This window comes from Microcebus murinus, chromosome 18 (genome assembly GCF_040939455.1).
Source record: "Microcebus murinus isolate Inina chromosome 18, M.murinus_Inina_mat1.0, whole genome shotgun sequence".
Lineage (NCBI taxonomy): Eukaryota > Metazoa > Chordata > Mammalia > Primates > Cheirogaleidae > Microcebus > Microcebus murinus.
Genome location: NC_134121.1, coordinates 31462954 through 31479906, shown reverse-complemented (window position 1 = coordinate 31479906; position 16953 = coordinate 31462954). Strand labels below are relative to the sequence as shown.

At 35.8% G+C, this 16953-nt stretch overlaps 1 protein-coding gene and 1 pseudogene across 1 annotated transcript in view; both read left to right on the top strand.

Moving 5' to 3' along the window:
- Window positions 1-16953, top strand: part of PPM1E (protein phosphatase, Mg2+/Mn2+ dependent 1E) — a 213025-nt gene that overhangs the window by 140599 nt on the left and 55473 nt on the right. The gene's annotated exons all lie outside the window — the stretch shown is intronic.
- On the top strand, window positions 310-8918 carry LOC142861942 (transcription initiation factor TFIID subunit 12 pseudogene; annotated as a pseudogene).

Here is a 16953-nt window from a genome sequence, read left to right as displayed (position 1 = left end):
GATGATGTTGTTGAATTCAACTATGTCATTACTGATTTTCTGCCTGCTGCATTTTTCCCCTTTCTGATAGAGGGGTGTTGAAGTCTCTAACTATAATGGTGTATTCATCTATTTTTCCTTGAGGTTCTACCAGCTTTTGCCTCACATATTTTGTTGTTAGGCACATACATATCAAGGATTATTATGTCTCCATGGAGAATTGACCCCTTTATTATTATGTAATGTGCCTCTTTGGCCCTGATAACTTTCTTTGCTTTGAAGTCTACTCGTCTGAAATTAATATAGCTACTTCTGTCTTCTTTTTTTTTTTTTTTTTTTTTTTTTGAGATAGAGTCTCACTTTGTTGTCCAGGCTAGAGTGAGTGCCGTGGCGTCAGCCTAGCTCACAGCAACCTCAAACTCCTGGGCTCGAGTGATCCTTCTGCCTCAGCCTCCCGAGTAGCTGGGACTACAGGCATGTGCCACTATGCCCGGCTAATTTTTTATATATATATCAGTTGGCCAATTAATTTCTTTCTGTTTATAGTAGAGACGGGGTCTCGCTCTTGCTCAGGCTGGTTTTGAACTCCTGACCTTGAGCAATCCGCCCGCCTCGGCCTCCCAAGAGCTAGGATTACAGGCGTGAGCCACAGCGCCCGGCCTTCTGTCTTCTTTTGATTAATGTTAACATAGTATATCTTTCTCCATCATTTGCTTTTAATCTACATGTGTCTTTATATTTAAAGTGGATTTTTTTTCTGAGACAAGGTCTTGCTCTGTTACCTAGGCTAGAGTCCAGTGGTGTCATCATAGTTCACTGCAACCTCAAACTCCCAGGCTCAAGGGGTCCTTCTGCCTCAGCCTCCTGAGTACCTGGGACTATAGGTACATACCACCATACCTGGCTAATTTTTCTATTTTTTGTAGAGACAGAGTATTGCTCTTGCTCAGGCTGGTCTCAAATTCAGCATTATAGGCATGAGTCACTGTGCCCAGCCGTAAAGTGGATTTCTTATAGACAGCATATGGTTGCATCTTGGTTTTTGATTCACTCTGACAATTTCTGTCAATTAATTGGTGCTTTTAGACCATTAATCATCAAAGTTATTATTCGTATAGTTAGATTAATATCTATCATATTTGTTACTGTTTTCTATTTGTTGCCCTTGTTTGATGTTCCTATTTTTATCTTCTCTATTTCTGCATTTTGTGGCTTTAATTCAGCATTTTATGATTCTATTTTCTCTTTTTTTACCATTTAAGTTATACTTCTTTTTTTCTTGCTTTTTTTAGTCATTGCTCTAGAGTTTGGAATATATAGTATATAGTTACAACTAATCCAAACTCACTTTCAAATACCACTATACCACTTCACAGGTATTGTGAGTCTATTAGGTCTTTAAAGATGAAATGTCCAATTTCTAATCAAAAGTGTAGTTTATTATATCGCAAACAAGAAACAGTACAATTAATCAAAGTATGTGCCTACACTATCAACACAATGCAATATCAACGTAGCAAAATTGCACTTGTACCCCATGAATATATACAAATAAAAATAAATTTAGAAAATAAAAATTTAAAAAATAGGCATTTAGTAATGTGGTCTTAAGGTGTGGAAGGAGGGAAAAACATCCTATAGTCCTATAATTAGTGAGCCTACACCTCTGGACTATGAACTTCACACGTTTCTCAGATTTAATTTGTTTATTCTTTTCCCTTAAGTGGCATAGGAATGCTTGAGGGAGCTGGTGTTGGATATTTCCCTTCCCCCAAGTCAGTTAGGCTCCAATAAACCCCAGTAGGTTAAACTCTGGTTAACTAGTTTCTCCTGAAAGTGAACCTTGTTAAGAAGAACAGAATGTTCTGCTATATTTCAACATTGTTCCTTTTCCCCTCCTCTTGCCAGATGCATTGAGGTGGTTTTTCTCTGATATTTGCTGTGAGGACCTGGTAGAGCTCTGGAGGTAAACCTCACAAAAATATGGGCTCCCTTTGACTGGGTCATCCTAGAGTTTTTAACTCTCAGAGTTTTCCGTACCTAGCCTGCAGCAGTTTGTCAATTACAGTTGAGGTTTTTCTCTCCCTACATTGTTTCCTACGGGGTTCTCTGCTTGCGTATGTTGTGGTTCTCTGTATACACCTATCTTTCTCTCTAATTTTAGGAGCACCTGTGACTCCCTTCTCTTAAGGATCTAAGAAGAGTTGTTGATTTTTCACGTTGTTCAGCTTTTTACTTGTTAGGATGGAGTGGCCCCTTCCAAGCTTCTTACAAGTGGAACTAAAACTGGAAGTCTTTCCTCTATTTTTAAGATAATTTCCTAAACATTTCTTTCCTATGGTTTCACTGAAACACAGGAATAGGGAATAATGTTTAACCACCTTTCTGTGTACTACAGGATAGTGAGGATCTTAGTGGGAATGGAGTGGGTTTGAAGGCTGTTCTGCTGCATTTTTAAATACCTTTACTGGTTAATAAATGATATCTGAAATTGCAACACTGGAAATTTATTCCTTTGGTTTAAGATTTTCTTCTTGTTAAAATGCAGATATCCCTAGAGGATTTTTCTTTTGTCTGTTTCTAATATAAAGTCATCCGTTCATTCAACAAATACCTATTGAGGGCCTACTATATACTAAGTGCTGTTCTAGGTGCTAAAGGTAAAGCGATGAACAAAACTGAGTCCCTGTGGAGGGCTAAGAGGGAGACAGACAATCATTCACAAATTAGTAACAAGAAAGATAATAAGGAGGTATTTTTTGAAGAAAGTGGGTAAGAAAATCCTCTCTAATGCTATATTTGAGCAGAAACTTGAAGGAAGTGAGGGTATGAACCATATAAATATCTGAAGAAAATTCATTCCGGGCAGAGGAAATGATACAAAATGCAAAGGGCCTAAAGTAAGTGCATAATTAGTATATCTGAGGAATAACAAGAAGGCCAGTGTGACTGGAATGAATTGAGGAAAGAGAATTGTAGGAGATGATTAGTGTGATATTATGATTTATAACAAAAAAAATAATACATTTGGTCTTTGTCCACATCTCCTGACACACAATTCTAAAACTCTTGGTATCTTCAAGGTGATAAGTGTTTCTTTGTGTGGTAAGGAGATGACTGTTGACTGGTAGTTTCTAGATGGCTTCTGGATGGGGGGTCTGATTGCCAGGGGAACCAACCACAGGATCAGAGTGTTGGAACTTTCAGTTTCATGAGGGAGGGGAGTGGGGGCTGAAGGTTAAGTAGATCACCAATGATTTAATCAATCAGGCCTAAATAATGCAGCCTCTATAAAAACCCAGAAAAGAACTGGATTCAGAGAGCTTGTGAGTTGGTGAACAAGAACACTTCCTTGTGCTGGGAAGGGTAGTGCACCCTAATTCCACAGGGACAGAAGCTCCTGTGCTTGGGACCATTCCAAATCTCACCCTTTGTGTCTCTTCATCTGGATGTTCATTTGCATCCTTTAAAATATCCTTTGTAATAAATCAGCAATAGTAAGTAAAGTATTTGAGTTTTGCAAGCTGCTCTAGCAAATTAATCGAACCCAAGGTCATGAGAACCCCCAATTTATATTGAGTTGATCAGAAGTATAGTTCACAACCTGGGACTTGCAACTGGCATCTGAAGTGGGGGCAGTCTTGTGGGACTGAGCCCTCATTTAACCTGTGGGATCTGACAATATCTCCAGGTAGATAGTGTCAGAACTGATTGAATTATAGGGCATCCAGTTGGTGTTTGCTAGAGAATTGCTTGATGTGTGGGGAAAAAACCCACATGTCTAGTGTCAGAAGTAATATGTTAAGTGTTAAGAGTAGGAAAAACAGTTCAGTTTTTCCTGTGTCTTATAGTCAGCAAAGTAATGAATGAGTTTATAAGCCTCTAGCCTTGAGCAGAGTTTTTTAAAAATAAACTTTTTAGTTTTGGATAATTTTAGGTTTACAGGAAAGCCACTAAAGATAATATTCCCATCTGCCTCTTACATATCCCCCGATGTTAACATCTTACATTATTGTGGTACATTTGGCAAAACTAAGAAACTGACCAGCACTGGTTCATTACTATTAATTAAAATTTTTCCCATCAGTTTTTTTTTTCTTTTTACCAGTGTCCTTTTTCTGTTCTAGGATCCAATCTGGGGCACTACATTGCTTTTAGTCATCATATTTCCTATTCTTTTGTGGTCTATGACAGTAGCTTAGTCCTCCCTTATTTCCTATGAGCTTAATAGTCTTTAAGGAGCTCTGGCTGGATGTTTCATAGAATGTTTTGCAATTTAGTTATCTGATAATGTTTTCAAAAAGCCTAAACTTGGGTTATGGGCTTTGGGGAAGAATACTACAGAGGTAAAATGCCCTTCACCAGGGGGTAGAGTTAACCCCCATCTCCAGCCTTGAGTGTGGACTGACTCACTTCCAAGAAAAAAAAATATGAAGAAAGCTGGCAAACACTATCTTAACCAAGAGATCAAACAACAAATTTTGATATAGAGATAACATGTGAACAAGACCTGATCTTACAGAAAGCTTTGCCCACTTTATCATTTTGGATAGACTAAACTCACTAAAAAGTATACGTAATCTGTGGCAAAATTAATTTAAATCTAAATTTTTGACACTTCTAATTATCCTCTGCAATTATTTATTACTTACTACCAAAGATTGTTGTTGTCATTTTGCAGTATTCTTATGTAGGGTAGGGGACAGAGAGAGAGAGAGAGAGGAGGGGGCAGGCTTTGGCTGTTTGTGCCTGTTTTTGTAGTAACCTACAAGTATACCATATCAGTGGTTGCACTGACCAAAAAACTATATTGAATCACATATGGTCAATAGATTGTTAATTTGTAAAAGCCCCAAATCTTACATCTTGATAACTCTCATTCCACTTACAGTGGGCTGTATTAAGCTCTATTATTATAGCCAAAAAATAAATCATTTTATTTTTGTTGCAAATTTAAGAGATTTTTAGATGTTCATCTCTATTAAAATACATTGTAGCTGACTTACTTTGCAATGTGGAATAGAATTCATTATTGGATTAGTAGATTGAAGGGCTGTATTCTAGGTCCCACCCCATTACTTCCTAAATATCACTAGGGCTAATTCACTTAACTCAATTTTCTCATCTATAAAATGGGAATAATCATATTAATACCTTATCTTTAGCTATGCCTTCTATTCAACATACATTTTCAGAGGTTCTCCATTTAAATAGATTTTAAAGGTCATTAAATAATTTGGAAAAAAGTAGTTTCAAATAAAATATTCCTAATAATTAAGCAGCTATTAGCTGCTCCTTACAGGTTGTTGTAAAGGTTAAAAGAAATCATGTACATAAAGACAGTGTCTGGCACATAATAAATTTTCAATAAACAGGAAATAGCTGGTAGAGGTAGAATTTTCCATTGACATGTTTCCCTGATCCTATTTTAATAAATACTCAGGTAAGTCTTGTTCATTCTCCATAAGCCTTTGCTTATGATTTCCTGTCACTGAAGAAATTATGACAGAAGCTAACTAATCAGATGTTAGGGATACTATAGAGAGAATTCCTATCTGCAAATTGAAAGTTGACTAGACGACTTTTGTGATTCTTTCCAATTCTATGATTTTTTTTTTTTTTTTTTTTGAGACAGTCTCTTGCTCTGTTGCCTGGACTAGAGTGCTATGGCATCAACCTAGCTCACAGCAACCTCAAACTCCTGGGCTTAAGCAATCCTTCTGCCTCAGCTTCCCGGTAGCTGGGACTACAGGCATGTGCCACCATGCCCAGCTAATTTTTTCTATATATTTTTAGTTGGCCAATTAATTTCTTTCTATTTATAGTAGAGACGGGGTCTTGCTCTTGCTCAGGCTGTTTTCGAACTCCTGACCTTGAGTGATCCTTCTGCCTTGGGCCTACCAGAGTACTAGGATTACAGCCATGAGCCACTGCGCCCGGCCACTATGATTTTGTTTTAATACTTATCATACTATCTCACAGGGTTTGGTATAGGCTAATGGAGATAATATATGTGAAAACCCTTTGTAAACATAAAGGCCTATACAAATATGTGAGATTATCATACATTACTAGTAAGCTAGCTAACAGAGATTCCCTCAGTAACTACAAGAATTGTCTTATATTCATTGGAAATTAAAAGGTACACCTAATGTGTTGAGTTTTTCTTCTGCTGAGGCTTAGAATTTATTATAATTATTGCTGTTGTTTATTATCTATTTATGTTTGTTTTGCTAGGTAGAATATTATTGCACTTTTTTATATAGTATACATTTTCCCATCTTCTACTCCATTTACTCTGTGACAGTTTTTAATAAGGCAATACCCAGATATGTTGCTGTGGTTAAGGTTATAATTCAGCATTTCCATTAGGGAAACATCTTCCTGAAATCCATTTTGCAATAGACAATAGCTCTGCAATCAGATTTACTCAGCTTGATGCTGCCACTCTTGGTTTAACTTAAGCAGGACAGAGCAAATTTTATGGTGAATTCAGAAGGGAAGCAAAAGCTGGAAAGTAAAATGATTTTGAACCCTGCTATATTATCTACTGCCAACTATTTCTTCTTTTCATTATGAGAATAACACATACAGTGTACTGTTGTGGTTCTTCTCCATAAATCTATCTTTTTTTTTTTTTTTTTAGTTTTTTTAGTTTTTCATTTACTGACCCTATCAGATCTTTTCAAAGCCAAAGTATAATTTTATTCTCTGGTTTCCTTTGGAGTAGCATTTAAAGAAAATCACAGTATATTACTCTAAGTTGAATTTTATTTTACCACTATGAATGAAAGCATTTTCCTAGATATTTTCCATAGACTTTCTAAAAATAGTTTCTCGGATCTTTCTCAGTATCAGAAGCCAGGCTGGGATTCTCATTTTGTCCCTGGTTGCTGTATTTTGTTACTTTGCCTGTCAGCATTCTTATTTCTTTTCCCTTTTTTTTTTTTTTTTTTTTTAGTTGTTGTTGTTTGTTTTTTTCTTCTTCTATTTTATTTTCTGAATTTAACAGTGGGGAATCCATTTGACTGTGCTCACAGCAGGTAATAAGTACTATGGTAGTCACTGGATTGGTTTATTTGGATGGTTAAAAGAATAAGAGGGTAATTAAGCTTTTCTGAAGCTGCCAACTGTATTGGAGATTTGGTGTATATTTAAGGCTTATTTAAAAATAGTTCCTTCAGAAACTGAACTATTTCACCAGTAGAATTTCTAAGGGCATATTCCTTTATTAGGTAGAGATTACTTAGATTACTGGAATTTGTATCAAATCAAAGACGAAAATCTTTCATATAAGGCTAGATTTAATGCTATACTCTCATTCTGATTTATAATGTTTAACTTATGATCTTTAGTAGGGTACTTTTTACCTAACATAAATTCCCCCCAATAGCTTTTTAAAACAATATATGCTTTAAAAATACAGGCTTCTAAAAAACTGAATAAGAAACATTTATTCAGATACTTTTTTTTTTTTTTGGATTTAATGTAGTTTAATTGAGCAAAGAAGGATTTGCTCATCAGGCAGCCCTCAGAACCAGAAAAGGTTCTGAAAGACTCCTAGGACTTCCTTGTTTTTGTTTTTTTATTTTATTTTGGCATATTATGGGGGTACAGATTTTACGGTTTCAATATTTAGATACTTTTAAAGATGTATATTTATCCATAAACTTTGCTTCTTGAACCTCAAATCTGAATCTAGGTAAAATACTGAGAAGAGATTATTTTTATGAGCTACAATTATGAGACCTAAAATTTTATCTAAAAAACCTGAGATGTTGATATCTTTAAAATCCAAGTATTCTATACTGAACCATAAATGGAAGCAGAGCTGTAGCCTTCAGATTCATAATTTTCACAGTGGTTTGATTCAGAGTGCTATCAAAAGGTAATTTAAGTTTAATTTGAAAGCAAAGAAATGCCTGAAGGTTTATGGCTCTCAGAAGATAATGGGTAGGAATAGTCATTGTGTGAGAGAGAAGAAAGAAAATCATGAGAAGAATGTGGCATTTAGAAACATGTACTAAACCTAGCAGAAGAATAGCAATTGATAGGTGGAAAGAGGCAATGTAGGGGATTATACAATCATTGAACTTGAGAGGTCTTTTCTTTTTTCACGTCCTGTGGATGGTGAGCAGAGGGGTCTTGAATAGTTAACCTTCAGTTTTCATCCATTCATCCAATAAATATTTATTGTGTGCCTTCTATATGTTTCTCGGCACTGAGGTTTTAAACAGTGAATGACATGACTTGCCTAATTTTAAACGTTCAATTTTGGGAAGTACTCGGGAAGGGCTGTGCAGTCAGATGGCTGCTGAGACAAACGCTTCATTGGGGCAGTCTCCACGTATCATGGGGAGATATACGTTGTTACCCTTGATTGGCCTTGGTCCTCACAGTTCCAAAAAGAAACAGGATCTTGATAAGCTCCATGAGTTTAAGTCCAAAGCTTGGCAGATTATGAACCAATTGGGCCCCTCTGCCCTAATCAACCTCTCCAATTTGTCATCCATAAAACTGGAACCAGCCAGCACCTCTCCACAAGGCTCCATGGCCAATAGCACTACAGTGGTAAAGATACCAGCCACTCGGGGACAGGAGGTCACCTTAGACCTAAGAAGGTGTTGACCAAGAAGAAATTATAGGATTTAGTAAGAGAAGTGGTTACTAATGAGCAGTTGGATAAAGATGTGCAGTAGATGATGCTACAGATTGCTGATGATTTTATCAAGAGTGTGGTGACAGCAGCCTGCCAGCTTGCTCAGCATCACAAGTCCAGCACCTTGGAGGTGAAAGATGTCCAGCTGCATTTACAGCGCCAGTGGAACATGTGATTCCCAGGATTTGGCTCTGAAGAAATTCGACCCTACAAAAAAGCTTGCATCATAGAAGCTCCCAAACAGAGAATGGCATTGATCTGAAAAACAACCAAGAAATAACACACAGAAAGGTCAGGGAATGGATAAGAATATATTTGGAGATCCTTTAGCTCATACCTTAGCCATCTTATCCTTGGAACTTTTTTTTTTAATGCTTTACAGAGAAGCATATATTTGTTATTAAGAGTGCAGCAATATCTATAATGACTGAGAGGATCTAGATTTAATACTATACTCTCATTCTGATTTATAATGTTTAACTTATGATCTTTAGTAGGGTACTTTTAACCTAACATAAATTCCCCCCAATAGCTTTTTAAAACAATATATGCTTTAACAATACAGGCTTCTAAAAAACTGAATAAGAAACATTTATTCAGATACAAAAGAATAAAGCCTCCCACCCTCCCCAAAACAAAACAAAACAAAAAAAACACTTTCAATTTTGAAATAATTTTAGATTTACAGCAGAGTTGAAAAGGTAGAGAGTTCCTGTGTGTCTCTTCTCCCAGGTGTCACATGATTATGGTACATTTATCAAAACTAAGAAATTAACATTGGTACTGACTTACATTTTTTAAGGACCTCTCTGGCTCCTATGGGCAGGATAGACTATGGGGTGGGGAAACATGGAAAGACCTGTAGTGGTTAATGACATTAATTGAGGTGAAGCATAATGATGGTTTAGGCTAGGGAGGTATCTATGAAAGTGGTAATAAGCAGTCAGATTTTAAAGACAGAATCAAGAAGATTTGTTGATGGATCAGATTTAGGGTGTGAGATAAAGAGAGGAATAAAAAATGACTCTAGGGTTTTTGGCCTGAGCAAATGGAAAAATGGAAGGAATTATTTACTGAAATAAGGAAGTTTATAGGAGAAAAAATTTGGCAAAAAGGAGTTTGGGAATCAGGAGTTTATTTTGGGACATGTTAACAAGTTTGAAATGCACATTAGATATCCAAAAGTAGGCAATGGATATCCAAGAGTAGCCGTCTGGGGTTCAGTTGAGAGGTTTGGACCAGAAATATACAGTTGGGAGGCATCAGCATATAGATAACACATAAAGACATGAGATATGATGAAATCTATTAAATAGGTATAGATAGAGAAGTCAAGGACTAAACCCTGGGCACTACCATTTCTAGAGGTCAGGAAGAAAAAGAGAAACCAGCAAAAGAGATCAAAAGGAGCACTTAATGAAGTATTAAAATAGAAACAGAACCAATAAGGTGGTGACTTAAAAGTGAAACAAAAAGATTTCAAGATTGAGAAAAATGATCACCTTTTTCAGATACTGATGATAGTGCAAATAAAATGAAGATGAGAATTGACAGTTGAATTTAGCAACATGGAAGCCATCATGGTCTTAACAAGAGCAGTTTCAGAAAAACAGTGGGAACTATAGCCTGAATGGAGTGAGTTTAAGAGACAATGGAAATAGAGAAAGTAAAGACAGCAAGTACAGATTGCTCTTTTAAGTTTGTAAAGGGCAGCAGAGAAATGGGACATTGACTGGGGTGGTGGGATGTTGGTCAAGAAACCTGTATTTTTTTTTTTTTTTTTGCTTTAGTGATTTTAGGCTTTTTTTTTTTTATTTCGGCATATTATGGGGGTACAGATTTTAAGGTTTCAATAAATGTCCGTTTCCCCCCTCCCCCCAAAAGTCTGAGTCTCCATCATGACCATCCCCAAGATGGTGCACATCTCACTCATTATGTATGTATATACCCTCCCCCCTCCCCCCTCCGACCTGCCCAATACCCTATTACTGTAGTACCTATGTGTCCACTTAGGTGCTACTCAGTTAATACCAGTTTGCTGGAGAATATATCTGGTGCTTGTTTTTCCATTCTTGGGATACTTCACTTAGTAGTATGGGTTCCAGCTCTAACCAGGAAAATATAAGATGTGCTATATCACCATTGTTTCTTAGAGCTGAATAGTACTCCATGGTATACATATACCACATTTTATTAATCCATTCTTGGATTGATGGGCACTTGGGCTGTTTCCACAGCCTTGCAATTATGAATTGTGCTGCTATAAACATTCGAGTGCAGGGGTCTTTTTTGTAGAGTGTCATTGGATCGTTTGGGTAGATGCCCAGCAATGGGATTGCTGGATCAAATGGTAGATTCACTTGTATCGCTTTAAGGTATCTCCATATTGCTTTCCACAGAGGTTGAACTAATTTGCAGTCCCACCAGCAGTGTAGGAGTGTTCCTCTCTCTTCGCAACCACACCAGCATTTATTGTTTGGAGATTTTTTGATAAAGGCCATTCTCACTGGGGTTAAGTGATATCTCATTGTGGTTTTGATTTGCATTTCCCTGATGATTAGAGATGTTGAGCATTTTTTCATGTTTGTTGGCCATTCTTCTGTCTTTAGAAAAATTTCTGTTCAAGTCCTTTGCCCACTTTTTAATGGGGTTATTTGATTTTTTCTTCCTGATTTTCATGAGTTCTAAGTATATTCTAGTTATCAGTCCCTTATCGGATGTATAGGATGCAAAAATTTTCTCCCATTCTGTAGGTTGTCTGTTTACTTTCATGACTATTTCTTTGGCTGTGCAGAAGCTTTGTAGTTTGATCATGTCCCATTTATTTAAGAAACCTGTATTTTAACATTGGAAACACTGTATGCTGATGGAAATGGCTAGTGGAGAGTGAAAATGATAACAAGAGAGAGAAAGACAATTGTAGGAGTGATATCCTTGGTTGGTGAGAGGGGATAGAATCCAGTGGATAAGTAGAAGAGATGGCCTTAGAAAGGATCATGGATAATTTTGCTGTTGTGTAGGAAGAAAGAGTATATGGGTACGGATTCACATAGTTTAGTAGGTTTGGTGATGAGAGATTATGTGAGTTCTAATTTCTGTTTCTTTAATGAGAATGAGACGGAAGGAGAAGAGACGAAGTTAACTAAAAAACATATTTATATATATATATATATGTATATATATATATAAAGTTAATAATAGACTCAAAGTTAGTAGTTATAAATTAAAGGAAGATAAGTCATTGTTTAAATTTTACTTTGGTCACGTTCAGCTGTTTGGATGCTGTCTTAAGTAAGAAGACAGTTGGATTTAACCAGGGTTCTACAAAGTAAGTTTGGCAGAGGGATAGAGAGATAAGAGATTTGAGAGTTTATGCAGAAGGGAGTGATTATAATGATGGGCCAAAGAAGGAGAGTAGTGAAGATTGAAGAGAAAATGGATTTAATGTCCTGATGGAGTTAAAATTGTTGAAGTCCATGTACTACAGGGAGTGGGCTAGAAAGATAGGAGTTGTAGGAGGAGAGTGGGATGCTTGAAATGGAAATTATGAAGGTAGTTATTAGTTATTAGGCCTAGGGCATGATCTTGGGAGTGGATGGCTGAGTTAAGGTGGAAGACAAGATTGTTGGAGGTAAGGAAGTCAAGGAATAGAGAGAGATCTGAGCATTGGAAGGATCATCTGTGTAGATACTGTGACTCCCTCCACGACAACTCTTTTAAAAAGTTTTGGTTATTTAAGTATCTACACAGATGATCCTTCCAATGCTCAGACATCTCTGTGTTCCTTGACTTCCTTACCTCCAACAATCTTGTCTTCCACCTTAACTCAGCCATCCACTCCCAAGATCATGCCCTAGGCCTGTCTTACTAATAACTACTTTCATAAAATAATGTAGTATTGTCATTAAAAATTCAAGTAATATAGAAAAATGAAAAGTATAAAGTGCCCCCAACTTTTCATTCCTACTACCCTATAAGTAAGTGCTGTCAATTTATTTGGAAGTATGTATACGTGTCACCATCTAAATCCCCTTTTTCAAATGCTGATACTGTTTTGTTACTTGCTTCTTTCTCTCTTTTTTTTTTTTTTTTTCCTTTGAGACAGGATCTTGCTCTGTCACCCAGGCTAGAGTGCAGTGGTGTGATGATAGCTCACTGCAGCCTCAAACTCCTGAGCTCAAGTGATCCTCCTGCCTTAGCCTCCAGAAGAGCTGGGACTATAGGCGCCTGCCACCATGCCTGGCTAATTTTTTCTGTTTTTAGTAGAAATGGGATCTTGCTCTTGCTCAGGCTGGTCTTGAACTCCTAACCTCAAGCAATTCTCCCACCTCAGCCTCCCAGAGTGCTAGGATTACAGGCATTAGCCACCGTGGCTGGCCAACATCTTTAAATATATTTCTTAGAGTACTTTTACAGCTAACATTAGGATAAATTTCTAATGCTACATTAAAAGATATGTGTATTTTTAAAATATTGTATATACCAAATTTTTCTTCAAAATGATTTCTTTAATTTACATTCTTATCAATAGTGTATGAGAGTATCACTTTCTCTATACTCTTCCTCCCCCGACCCCGACTGGGAATTACATGTTAATATTAAAGTGGTTTGTCCTGATCTAAATGCAAAGTATTGGTTGTCTCTGGTGAATAGAACTGAAAGAGGAAGAGGGGCACTGTTGCTTTTCATTATAAGTCCTTTCATATTTTTTGGTTTTTAACTATGTGCTTGTTATTTGGATAACTTCAATCTCTTTGTGTTATCATGTTATTTTGTATTATATACATCATTGAGAAGTTAACTTGTTTAACCTTGACTTGTCATTTAAAATTCTGTTGGCTTTGAAAAGTCTTAAAAATGAGATACATTGTCATTATTTTCAATATCAGAAATTCTGCCTACTACCTCTGTTTTGAGAATATACTTGAGGTGTTATCATAATTTATAAGAATCAAGTATCTGAAAGGCTATTTGTTGGAATTTCTATATAATCATGTGTGACTAAAATGAAGTAGGAAAATAAAATCACACTTTTCCTCCTCAGTGATTTATTTAAATTTTGGTGAATGTAGTTGTTTTTTTGCACATATGTTATTCAGACTAGAAAGAAAAAAATCTATAATTTGCTACAGACTTTGCCCAGCTTTAGTCTTCCTTAGGCTTATTGGAATAATTTAGAGGGCAGAAAGAAAAATGGAAGGTAATTATAAATACTTCATAAACTATGATTGATTTGATATTAACTCTATTACTCAATCATTATAAATTTATATTTAATCAAGATCTTTAAATTCCATAGTTAAATAACAATTAAAGATTTCAGGTTTACAGAGAAGAATTAGAGGATAAAATAACTACTACAAGGTCATAGTATAAATTAAATATCATAGAATTAGAGTGTAAAATTGCTGATTTCTCACAAATCAGTCTTCCTTCTGGAATCACTTCTTTCCCTAATTTATTATGCTTCATAGTTGAATGTATATGATTTAACTCACTCAATATGCATTCCAAGAAAGTATCATTTATCTTGTTTGCTGTACTAAAGAATCAAAATAATGCAAGTCTTTATATTATAAGAATAATTATCACTATCTCTCTGAAAAGCAGTTCAATCTCTAGTAAAAAGTATGAGCTCATTACAGATTTTAAATGGTATCATAACAACGATATTCTCTGCTTCTCTCAGAAATCATCAGAAAAAAAAGAAAGAAAAATGTAAATATCATCTTCAGTAAGAGTAGGAAATATCTGTAACACCAAATCACAAAATCGAGTGGTGCCAAATGCAACAAAGGCCAAATGGGTTTGAGGAAATAATGAGATAGGATGGCTACATCTGCAGATCTCAATAAAAGCCAGTAGAATGTATTTTCCAAAGAAGTTGGTGTGCTCTGAGGGATTAAAATCAGCAATTTTGGAACCATTCAGAGGCTGTCAGCAGGAGCTTCTCAATACCTAGCTGGGCACCAAGGAGAAGGAGGAGAGGAGGAGCTGAGTGAAGAATTAGAAATATACCATATCTTTAAAAAGGTGTTGTGGAAAAACAGATCATGTATTATGGGCAGCTTTCTAGTTGCCAATTATTTGTTGCCTGGGGAGAAGTTAAGAATAAAATAACTCCCTCAGACAACTGTGGGTCCTAAAGAACTTCATTGTGAACTAAGGAGAATTCTTGCTAGCCTGAAACACAGTCTTGCCACTTCCTCACATGAACCTCTTACAAATAGCTGGTCCAGGAAGTATAGATGACTAATTATTATAAAGAAATCAGCAGGGGATATATATATATATATATATATATATATATATATATATATATATATATATATATATATATATATGGAGATTATAATAAAACAGTTGAAAAGAACACGACAAAAATAAAAATAAATGGCAATTGAAAAACTGATGAATGGTGAAAACCAGAGTTGATAGAAGTTATAATAAAATATGTTGCCTAAAATAATAGAAAACCTTAATCTTGTAAATGCTTTGGTAAAACTAGAACATAAAGCAGGGATAGGTTAAGGAAGATTTGGTGCAGAAGAAAAAGCCTTAGCTAACAGTGCTCAGGAAATAAGTAGAAGAGAAAAATAAAATTGTGAACGAAATAAAGGGCATATTGGAAGTGCAAAAGGAGAATAGACACTTCTGAAAAACATAGTAAGGGACATGAGAAAATTGAGTAAAGGCAGACTCGAATCTATAGATTGCGAGGGCACATGATGAGCCAGGAAAAATTTACATAGAATACTTATGTCAAAGCACAACCTAGTAATGTTATTGGACTGCAAAAATTAAAGAATGACTCTAGAGAAAAAGAAAGAATAGATGAGGGGGAGAAAGATTCAGACTGACTTCAGAATTCTCCTCAGGAAAGTTTAGTGCCAAAAGACTGTGGAGCAATATAAAGTCCTCAAGGAAAGAAAGTGTAAACCAAGATCTAGCCCCACTGTTGTACAGGTTAAAAGGCAACAGACATATTTGAACATGTAAGAACTCAGAAAATATAATTTCCCTGATTCTTTCTTGAGAAACCATTATAATACACATCCCAGCTAAACAAATAAGTGATAAAGAAAATATAGATCTGCTGTGAGCATGGAATCCATAGAGTTAGTATAGAGTTTACTATTCCAGAACAGAATTTACATGTTATAAGCTCTGATAGTGTATATATTGTATGACCCCAAATCATTGGGAAGATAAAGACAAGAGATAGTAGTAGAAGGTAGTAAAACTAATAGGAAGGGTATACTCTAGTAAAATCTAAAAACCAAGTTAATAAAACAAGAAAAAAGGAAAACATGGGATCTAGGAAACAGGTGATCCAGCACAAAAGAGCTCCATAAAGAAGTCCCAGGATGTCATTTGTACACCAGGCCTACCCCAGGGAGTTTTCCACAGGGAAAAAAAGAAAGTGATTTATTTGAGCATATGAAAAATATTACTGAATAGCATGCCACAATGATGATGGAGCATGTGGAAAAAAATACTGATAGATGCGTTGGAAACAAAGCAAATGAAAAAAATGAAGCAGTTGGTGAGGTGGTACATGCCTGTTGTCCTAGCTACTCAGGAGGATCACTTAAGCCCAGGAGTTTGGAACCAGCCTAGGCAACACAGGGAGACCCCCATCTCTAAAACAAAAAGAAAGTAAGAAAAACCCCAAAGAAACAAGAAAAGGAAAAAACAAACCAAAATAAACAAACAAAAAAGACCCTATCTTAACAAAAAAAACCAAACAATGAAAAACATGAAGCAGTTATTGACTCTAGGAAAAACAAAATACAGTCATAACCACATAGTGACATTTTGGTCAATAACAGACTGCATATATAATGGTGGCCTCATAAAATTATAATAAATGTTCCCTATACAGTTGTACCATTTTAATCTTTTATACTGTATTTTTACTGTACCTTTTCTTGGTTTAGATATGCTTAAATACACAAATACTCACCATTGTATTACAGTTGCCCATATTATTCAGAACAGTGACATGCTGTATAGGTTTATAGCCTAGGAACATAGGCCATACCACACAGCCTAGGTGTGTAGTAGGCTTATATCATCTAGGTTTGCGTTCCCAGAACAACAAAATAGCCTAATGATGCATTTGTCAGAATGTATCCCTGTTATAAGTGACCCATGACTGCAGTTGTATAAGAAAGGAGTTATGTTCTTAGTACACTGTTCAGCAGTTTATGCTATTTGCATAAATATAATATATTTTAAAACTTACTGGTTTAACCAAATTTGGAGAACTGAGGGAGGGAGAGTTGTGTGTGTGAGAAAAATCACTAAAACTT